Below are 10,000 nucleotides of genomic sequence, written 5' to 3'. Positions count from 1 at the left end.
TTTTTTGTTACGTTACAGCCTTCTTCTTCTAAAATTGATGAATACTTATTAATAATTACGAAGCAAAAAAACAGATCTTTTTGGAAATGTATAAAAAAAAATAAAGAGCTGAAATATCATCAGTATTCAGACCCTTTACTCAGTACTTTGTTGAAGCACCTTTGGCAGCGATTACAGACTCAAATCTTCTCTTGACACACCTGTAGTATTCTGTGCTTTGTCAGGATGACAGGTCTGTCAGGTCTCTCCAAAGGAGACGCATCCTTGTGGCGGCCCCTGTGTTGAGGATCAGCGAAGGTGCTGTTTCCTACCTTCACCACCTGGGGGCAGCCTGTCAGGAAGTCCAGGATCCAGTTGCACAGTGCAGGGTTCAGCCTGCAGGACCCCGAGCTTAATGATGAGCTTGTTGAAGGCTGAGCTATAGTCAATGAACAGCATTCTGACATAGGTATTCCTCTTGTCCAGATGGGTTAGGGCAGTGTGCCGTGCGATGGCAATTGCATCGTCTGTGGATCTAGTGGGCGGTATGCAAATTAAAGTGGTGTCTAGGGTGTCAGGTAAGGTAGAGGTGATATGATCCTTAACTAGCCTCTCAAAGCACTTCACGATGACAGAAGTGAGGGCTACGGGGCGATCGTCATTTAGTTCAGTTACCCTTGCTCTCCTGGGTACAGGAAGCATGTGGTGACAGCAGACTGGGTTAGGGAGAGATTGAATATGTCCGTAAACATTCCAGCCAACTGGTCTGCGCATGCTCTGAGGACGTGGCTAAGGATGCCGTCTGGGCCGAAAACCTTGCGAGGGTTAACATGCTTAAATGTCTGACTCATGTCGGCCACAGAGAACGAGAGCCCACAGTCCTTGGGAGCGTGGCTCGGCGGTGGCAGTGTGTTATCCTCAAAGCGGGTGAAGATGGTGTTTAGCTTGTCCCGGAGCAAGATGTCTGTGTCCATGACGTTGCTGGTTTTCCCTTTCTAGAACGTGATTGTCTGTAGACCCTTCCACATACGTCTTACATTTACATTTACATTTAAGTCATTTAGCAGACGCTCTTATCCTTGTGTCTGAGCTGTTGAATTGTGACTCCACGTTGCCTCTGTACGGATGTTTTGCTTGTTTGTAATTCTACCATATTCCCAGTCACTTTACCGTGGTTAAATGCGGTGGTTCACGCTTTCAGTTTTGCACAAATGCTGCCATCTATACACGGTTTCTGGTTTGGGTAGGTTTTAATAGTCACCATGGGAACATCATCCCCTATACAGTTCCTGATGAACTCAGAGACACTGTCCGTGTATTCGTCAATGTTATTCTCAGAGGCTACCCGGAACATATCCCAGTCCGCGTGATCAAAACAATCTTGAAATATGGATTCCGATTGGTCAGACCAGTGTTGAATAGACCTTAGCACGGGTACTTCCTGCTTGAGTTTCTGCCTATAGGAAGGGAGGAAAATAATGGAGTTTTTATTTTTATTTATAAAAATGTACCCAATTTTCTCCGCAATTTCGTGGTATCCAATTGGTAGTTACAGTCTTGTCTCATTGCTGCAACTCCTGTACAGATTCGGGAGAGTCAAAGGTTGAGAGCCGTGTGTCCTCCGAAACACAACCCAACCAAGCCGCACTGCTTCTTGACACAGTTCCCACTTAACCTGGAAGCCAGCCACACCAATGTGTCGGAGGAAACACTGTGCACCTGGCGATCGTGTCCGCCTGCACTACGCCTGGCACGCCACAGGAGCCACTATTGCACGATGGGACAAGGACATTCCTACCGGACAAACCCTCACCTAACCTGGACGACGCTGGGCCAATTGTGTGCTGCCCCATGGGTCTTCCGGTCGCAGCCGGCTGCAATACAGCCTGGACTCAAACCCAGAATCTCTAGTGGCACAGATAGCACTGGGATGCAGTGCCTTAGACCACTGCGCCACTCGGGAGACCGCAAGGAGTCTTGATCTGATTTGCCAAAGGGAGGCCGGGAGAGGGCCAGGTAGGCATCTCGAAAAGGCGAGTAGCAGTGATCTAGTGTTTTTCGTAAGCGAATGCTACAGTCAATGTGTTGATAGAACATCGGTAGCGTTTTCCTCAAATTTGCTTTGTTGAAATCTCCAGTTACAATACATTTTAGCCAGGATATGTGGTTTCCAGTTTGCATAAAATCCAGTGTAGTTCCTTGAGGGCCGTTATGGTATTGTGTTGAGGGGGAATATACATGGCTGTGACTATATCCGAAGAGAATTCTCTTGGGAGGTAACACGGTTGGCATTTGATTTTGAGGTATTCTAGGTTGAGTGAACAAAAGGGCTTGAGTTTCTGTATGTTATCACAATCACACCATGAGTGGTTATTCATGAAACATACACTCCTGTCTGCACGATGAACTGAGAACCCAGCTGGCTGTATGGACGGGGAGCCAGTATATCCGGAGAGCCATGATTCCGCGAAACAGAGTATGTTACAGTCCCTGATGTCTCTCTGAAAGTAGATCCTCGCCCTGAGCTTGTCTACTTTATTGTCCAGAGACTGAACATTAGCGAGTAATATACCTGGAAGTGGTGGATGGTGTGCGCACCTCCCGCGTCGGACTAGAAGTCCACTTGGAATACCTCTTCCTTGCCGGCGGTGTCTTGGAGCAGTTTGTTGGAACCTACTGAGTTATTCTGGCTTTAATTCCAGTTCATTGGAACCTACTGACTCAGTCTGGCTTTAATTCCAGTTCGTTGGAACCTACTGACTCAGTCTGGCTTTAATTCCAGTTCGTTGGAACCTACTGACTCCGTCTGGCTTTAATTCCAGTTCGTTGGAACCTACTGACTCCGTCTGGCTTTAATTCCAGTTCGTTGGAACCTACTGACTCAGTCTGGCTTTAATTCCAGTTTGATGGAACCTACTGACTCAGTCTGGCTTTAATTCCAGTTTGATGGAACCTACTGACTCAGTCTGGCTTTAATTCCAGTTCGTTGGAACCTACTGACTCAGTCTGGCTTTAATTCCAGTTCGTTGGAACCTACTGACTCAGTCTGGCTTTAATTCCAGTTCGTTGGAACCTACTGACTCAGTCTGGCTTTAATTCCAGTTCGTTGGAACCTACTGACTCAGTCTGGCTTTAATTCCAGTTTGTTGGAACCTACTGACTCAGTCTGGCTTTAATTCCAGTTCGTTGTAACCTACTGACTCAGTCTGGCTTTAATTCCAGTTTGATGGAACCTACTGACTCAGTCTGGCTTTAATTCCAGTTCGTTGGAACCTACTGTCTCAGTCTGGCTTTAATTCCAGTTCGTTGGAACCTACTGACTCAGTCTGTCTTTAATTCCAGTTCGTTGGAACCTACTGACTCAGTCTGGCTTTAATTCCAGTTTGTTGGAACCTACTGACTCAGTCTGGCTTTAATTCCAGTTCGTTGGAACCTACTGACTCAGTCTGGCTTTAATTCCAGTTCGTTGGAACCTACTGACTCAGTCTGGCTTTAATTCCAGTTCGTTGGAACCTACTGACTCAGTCTGGCTTTAATTACAGTTCGTTGGAACCTACTGACTCAGTCTGGCTTTAATTACAGTTCGTTGGAACCTACTGACTCAGTCTGGCTTTAATTACAGTTCGTTGGAACCTACTGACTCAGTCTGACTTTAATTCCAGTTTGTTGGAACCTACTGACTCAGTCTGGCTTTAATTCCAGTTTGTTGGAACCTACTGACTCAGTCTGGCTTTAATTCCAGTTCGTTGGAACCTACTGACTCAGTCTGGCTTTAATTCCAGTTCGTTGGAACCTACTGACTCAGTCTGGCTTTAATTCCAGTTCGTTGGAACCTACTGACTCAGTCTGGCTTTAATTCCAGTTTGTTGGAACCTACTGACTCAGTCTGGCTTTAATTTCAGTTCGTTGGAACCTACTGACTCTCTGCCAATGGTGTCTTGGAGCAGCCTCTGGGATAACCTGTTCTATTCGGCGAATGTGATGATAATTAGTGATATTGAGTCATGTTTGGTTGTCAACGCAACCAAATATTAACATTAGAAAGAGATACATCTTCTGCTTTAAAAAATATATATCTTTATTTAACTAGGCAAGTCAGTTAAGAACAAATCCTTATTTTCAATGACGGCCTAGGAACAGTGGGTTAACTGGTCTAGGAACAGTGGGTTAACTGGTCTAGGAACAGTGGGTTGGCGCCCCCCCTTGGGTTGTGCCGTGGCAGAGATCCTTGTGGGCTATACTCAGCCTTGTCTCAGGATGGTAAATTGGTAGTTGAAGATATCCTAGTGGTGTGAGGGCTGTGCTTTGGCAAAGTGGGTGTGGTTATATCCTGTATCAGTATAGTTGTAGCAGTATAGTTGTAGCAGTGTGGTTGTAGCAATGTGGTTGTAGCAGTATAGTTGTAGCAGTATAGTTGTAGCAGTATAGTTGTAGCAGTATAGTTGTAGCAGTGTGGTTGTAGCAGTATGGTTGTAGCAGTATAGTTGTAGCAGTATAGTTGTAGCAGTGTGGTTGTAGCAGTATAGTTGTAGCAGTGTGGTTGTAGCAGTATAGTTGTAGCAATGTGGTTGTAGCAGTATGGTTGTAGCAGTGTGGTTGTAGCAGTGTGGTTGTAGCAGTATAGTTGTAGCAGTATAGTTGTAGCAGTATAGTTGTAGCAGTGTAGTTTAGCAGTGTGGTTGTAGCAGTATAGTTGTATTAGTATAGTTGAAGCAGTATAGTTGTAGCAGTGTGGTTGTAGCAGTATAGTTGTAGCTGGTTGTAACAGTGTGGTTGTAGCAGTATAGTTGTAGCAGTGTGGTTGTAGCAGTATAGTTGTAGCAGTGTGGTTGTAGCAGTATAGTTGTAGCAGTATAGTTGTAGCAGTGTGGTTGTAGCAGTATAGTTGTAGCTGGTTGTAACAGTGTGGTTGTAGCAGTATAGTTGTAGCAGTATAGTTGTAGCTGGTTGTAGCAGTATAGTTGTAGCAGTATAGTTGTAGCAGTATAGTTGTAGCAGTGTGGTTGTAGCAGTATAGTTTAGCAGTATAGTTGTAGCAGTGTGGTTGTAGCAGTGTGGTTGTAGCAGTATAGTTGTAGCAGTATAGTTGTAGCTGGTTGTAACAGTGTGGTTGTAGCAGTATAGTTGTAGCAGTATAGTTGTAGCTGGTTGTAGCAGTATAGTTGTAGCAGTATGGTTGTAGCAGTATAGTTGTAGCAGTGTGGTTGTAGCAGTATAGTTGTAGCAGTATAGTTGTAGCAGTGTGGTTGTAGCAGTATAGTTGTAACAGTGTGGTTGTAGCAGTATAGTTGTAGCAGTATAGTTGTAGCAGTGTGGTTGTAGCAGTATAGTTGTAGCAGTATAGTTGTAGCAGTATAGTTGTAGCAGTGTGGATGTAGCTGTATGGTTGTAGCAGTATAGTTGTAGCAGTGTGGTTGTAGCAGTATAGTTGTAGCAGTGTGGTTGTAGCAGTATAGTTGTAGCAGTACAGTTGTAGCAGTATAGTTGTAGCAGTATAGTTGTAGCAGTGTGGTTGTAGCAGTATAGTTGTAGCAGTATAGTTGTAGCAGTATAGTTGTAGCTGTATGGTTGTAGCAGTATAGTTGTAGCAGTGTGGTTGTAGCAGTATAGTTGTAGCAGTATAGTTGTAGCAGTGTGGTTGTAGCAGTATAGTTGTAGCAGTGTGGTTGTAGCAGTATGGTTGTAGCAGTATAGTTTTGGCAGTGTGGTTGTAGCAGTATAGTTGTAGCAGTGTGGTTGTAGCAGTATAGTTGTAGCAGTGTGGTTGTAGCAGTATAGTTGTAGCAGTATGGTTGTAGCAGTATAGTTGTAGCAGTGTGGTTGTAGCAGTACGGTTATAGCAGTGTGGTTGTAGCAGTGTGGTTGTAGCAGTATAGTTGTAGCAGTATAGTTGTAGCAGTATGGTTGTAGCAGTGTGGTTGTAGCAGTGTGGTTGTAGCAGTGTGGTTGTAGCAGTATAGTTGTAGCAGTATAGTTGTAGCAGTATAGTTGTAGCAGTGTAGTTTAGCAGTGTGGTTGTAGCAGTATAGTTGTATTAGTATAGTTGAAGCAGTATAGTTGTAGCAGTGTGGTTGTAGCAGTATAGTTGTAGCTGGTTGTAACAGTGTGGTTGTAGCAGTATAGTTGTAGCAGTGTGGTTGTAGCAGTATAGTTGTAGCAGTGTGGTTGTAGCAGTATAGTTGTAGCAGTATAGTTGTAGCAGTGTGGTTGTAGCAGTATATTTGTAGCAATGTGGTTGTAGCAGTATGGTTGTAGCAGTGTGGTTGTAGCAGTGTGGTTGTAGCAGTATAGTTGTAGCAGTATAGTTGTAGCAGTATAGTTGTAGCAGTGTAGTTTAGCAGTGTGGTTGTAGCAGTGTGGTTGTAGCAGTATAGTTGTAGCTGGTTGTAACAGTGTGGTTGAAGCAGTATAGTTGTAGCAGTGTGGTTGTAGCAGTATAGTTGTAGCTGGTTGTAACAGTGTGGTTGTAGCAGTATAGTTGTAGCAGTGTGGTTGTAGCAGTATAGTTGTAGCAGTGTGGTTGTAGCAGTATAGTTGTAGCAGTATAGTTGTAGCAGTGTGGTTGTAGCAGTATAGTTGTAGCTGGTTGTAACAGTGTGGTTGTAGCAGTATAGTTGTAGCAGTATAGTTGTAGCTGGTTGTAGCAGTATAGTTGTAGCAGTATAGTTGTAGCAGTATAGTTGTAGCAGTGTGGTTGTAGCAGTATAGTTTAGCAGTATAGTTGTAGCAGTGTGGTTGTAGCAGTGTGGTTGTAGCAGTATAGTTGTAGCAGTATAGTTGTAGCTGGTTGTAACAGTGTGGTTGTAGCAGTATAGTTGTAGCAGTATAGTTGTAGCTGGTTGTAGCAGTATAGTTGTAGCAGTATGGTTGTAGCAGTATAGTTGTAGCAGTGTGGTTGTAGCAGTATAGTTGTAGCAGTATAGTTGTAGCAGTGTGGTTGTAGCAGTATAGTTGTAGCAGTGTGGTTATAGCAGTATAGTTGTAGCAGTATAGTTGTAGCAGTGTGGTTGTAGCAGTATAGTTGTAGCAGTATAGTTGTAGCAGTATAGTTGTAGCAGTGTGGATGTAGCAGTATGGTTGTAGCAGTATAGTTGTAGCAGTGTGGTTGTAGCAGTATAGTTGTAGCAGTGTGGTTGTAGCAGTATAGTTGTAGCAGTACAGTTGTAGCAGTATAGTTGTAGCAGTATAGTTGTAGCAGTGTGGTTGTAGCAGTATAGTTGTAGCAGTATAGTTGTAGCAGTATAGTTGTAGCTGTATGGTTGTAGCAGTATAGTTGTAGCAGTGTGGTTGTAGCAGTATAGTTGTAGCAGTATAGTTGTAGCAGTGTGGTTGTAGCAGTATAGTTGTAGCAGTGTGGTTGTAGCAGTATGGTTGTAGCAGTATAGTTTTGGCAGTGTGGTTGTAGCAGTATAGTTGTAGCAGTGTGGTTGTAGCAGTATAGTTGTAGCAGTGTGGTTGTAGCAGTATAGTTGTAGCAGTATGGTTGTAGCAGTATAGTTGTAGCAGTGTGGTTGTAGCAGTACGGTTGTAGCAGTGTGGTTGTAGCAGTGTGGTTGTAGCAGTATAGTTGTAGCAGTATAGTTGTAGCAGTATGGTTGTAGCAGTGTGGTTGTAGCAGTGTGGTTGTAGCAGTGTGGTTGTAGCAGTATAGTTGTAGCAGTATAGTTGTAGCAGTATAGTTGTAGCAGTGTAGTTTAGCAGTGTGGTTGTAGCAGTATAGTTGTATTAGTATAGTTGAAGCAGTATAGTTGTAGCAGTGTGGTTGTAGCAGTATAGTTGTAGCTGGTTGTAACAGTGTGGTTGTAGCAGTATAGTTGTAGCAGTGTGGTTGTAGCAGTATAGTTGTAGCAGTGTGGTTGTAGCAGTATAGTTGTAGCAGTATAGTTGTAGCAGTGTGGTTGTAGCAGTATAGTTGTAGCAGTATAGTTGTAGCAGTGTAGTTTAGCAGTGTGGTTGTAGCAGTATAGTTGTATTAGTATAGTTGAAGCAGTATAGTTGTAGCAGTGTGGTTGTAGCAGTATAGTTGTAGCTGGTTGTAACAGTGTGGTTGTAGCAGTATAGTTGTAGCAGTGTGGTTGTAGCAGTATAGTTGTAGCAGTGTGGTTGTAGCAGTATAGTTGTAGCAGTATAGTTGTAGCAGTGTGGTTGTAGCAGTATAGTTGTAGCTGGTTGTAACAGTGTGGTTGTAGCAGTATAGTTGTAGCAGTATAGTTGTAGCTGGTTGTAGCAGTATAGTTGTAGCAGTATAGTTGTAGCTGGTTGTAGCAGTGTGGTTGTAGCAGTGTGGTTGTAGCAGTATAGTTGTAGCAGTATAGTTGTAGCTGGTTGTAACAGTGTGGTTGTAGCAGTATAGTTGTAGCTGGTTGTAGCAGTATAGTTGTAGCAGTATAGTTGTAGCAGTATAGTTGTAGCAGTATGGTTGTAGCAGTATAGTTGTAGCAGTGTGGTTGTAGCAGTATAGTTGTAGCAGTATAGTTGTAGCAGTGTGGTTGTAGCAGTATAGTTGTAGCAGTACGGTTGTAGCAGTATAGTTGTAGCAGTGTGGTTGTAGCAGTGTGGTTGTAGCAGTATAGTTGTAGCAGTATAGTTGTAGCAGTATGGTTGTAGCAGTGTGGTTGTAGCAGTATAGTTGTAGCAGTATGGTTGTAGCAGTATAGTTGTAGCAGTGTGGTTGTAGCAGTATAGTTGTAGCAGTATAGTTGTAGCAGTGTGTTTGTAGCAGTATAGTTGTAGCAGTACGGTTGTAGCAGTATAGTTGTAGCAGTGTGGTTGTAGCAGTATAGTTGTAGCAGTGTGGTTGTAGCAGTATAGTTGTAGCAGTATAGTTGTAGCAGTATAGTTGTAGCAGTGTGGTTGTAGCAGTATAGTTGTAGCAGTATGGTTGTAGCAGTATAGTTGTAGCAGTGTGGTTGTAGCAGTACGGTTGTAGCAGTATAGTTGTAGCAGTATAGTTGTAGCAGTGTGGTTGTAGCAGTATAGTTGTAGCAGTGTGGTTGTAGCAGTATAGTTGTAGCAGTGTGGTTGTAGCAGTATAGTTGTAGCAGTATAGTTGTAGCAGTGTGGTTGTAGCAGTATAGTTGTAGCAGTACGGTTGTAGCAGTATAGTTGTAGCAGTGTGGTTGTAGCAGTATAGTTGTCGCAGTGTGGTTGTAGCAGTATAGTTGTAGCAGTGTGGTTGTAGCAGTATAGTTGTAGCAGTGTGGTTGTAGCAGTATAGTTGTAGCAGTATAGTTGTAGCAGTATAGTTGTAGCAGTGTGGTGGTAGCAGTATAGTTGTAGCAGTGTGGTTGTAGCAGTATAGTTGTAGCAGTGTGGTTGTAGCAGTATAGTTGTAGCAGTATAGTTGTAGCAGTGTGGTTGTAGCAGTATAGTTGTAGCAGTGTGGTTGTAGCAGTATAGTTGTAGCAGTATAGTTGTAGCAGTATAGTTGTAGCAGTGTGGTTGTAGCAGTATAGTTGTGGCAGTGTGGTTGTAGCAGTATAGTTGTAGCAGTGTGGTTGTAGCAGTATAGTTGTAGCAGTATGGTTGTAGCAGTATAGTTGTAGCAGTGTGGTTGTAGCAGTACGGTTGTAGCAGTGTGGTTGTAGCAGTGTGGTTGTAGCAGTATAGTTGTAGCAGTATAGTTGTAGCAGTATGGTTGTAGCAGTGTGGTTGTAGCAGTGTGGTTGTAGCAGTGTGGTTGTAGCAGTATAGTTGTAGCAGTATAGTTGTAGCAGTATAGTTGTAGCAGTGTAGTTTAGCAGTGTGGTTGTAGCAGTATAGTTGTATTAGTATAGTTGAAGCAGTATAGTTGTAGCAGTGTGGTTGTAGCAGTATAGTTGTAGCTGGTTGTAACAGTGTGGTTGTAGCAGTATAGTTGTAGCAGTGTGGTTGTAGCAGTATAGTTGTAGCAGTGTGGTTGTAGCAGTATAGTTGTAGCAGTATAGTTGTAGCAGTGTGGTTGTAGCAGTATAGTTGTAGCAGTATAGTTGTAGCAGTATAGTTGTAGCAGTGTGGTTGTAGCAGTATAGTTGTAGCTGGT

This window comes from Oncorhynchus gorbuscha, linkage group LG06 (genome assembly GCF_021184085.1).
Source record: "Oncorhynchus gorbuscha isolate QuinsamMale2020 ecotype Even-year linkage group LG06, OgorEven_v1.0, whole genome shotgun sequence".
Lineage (NCBI taxonomy): Eukaryota > Metazoa > Chordata > Actinopteri > Salmoniformes > Salmonidae > Oncorhynchus > Oncorhynchus gorbuscha.
This window is presented reverse-complemented; position numbering follows the sequence as displayed.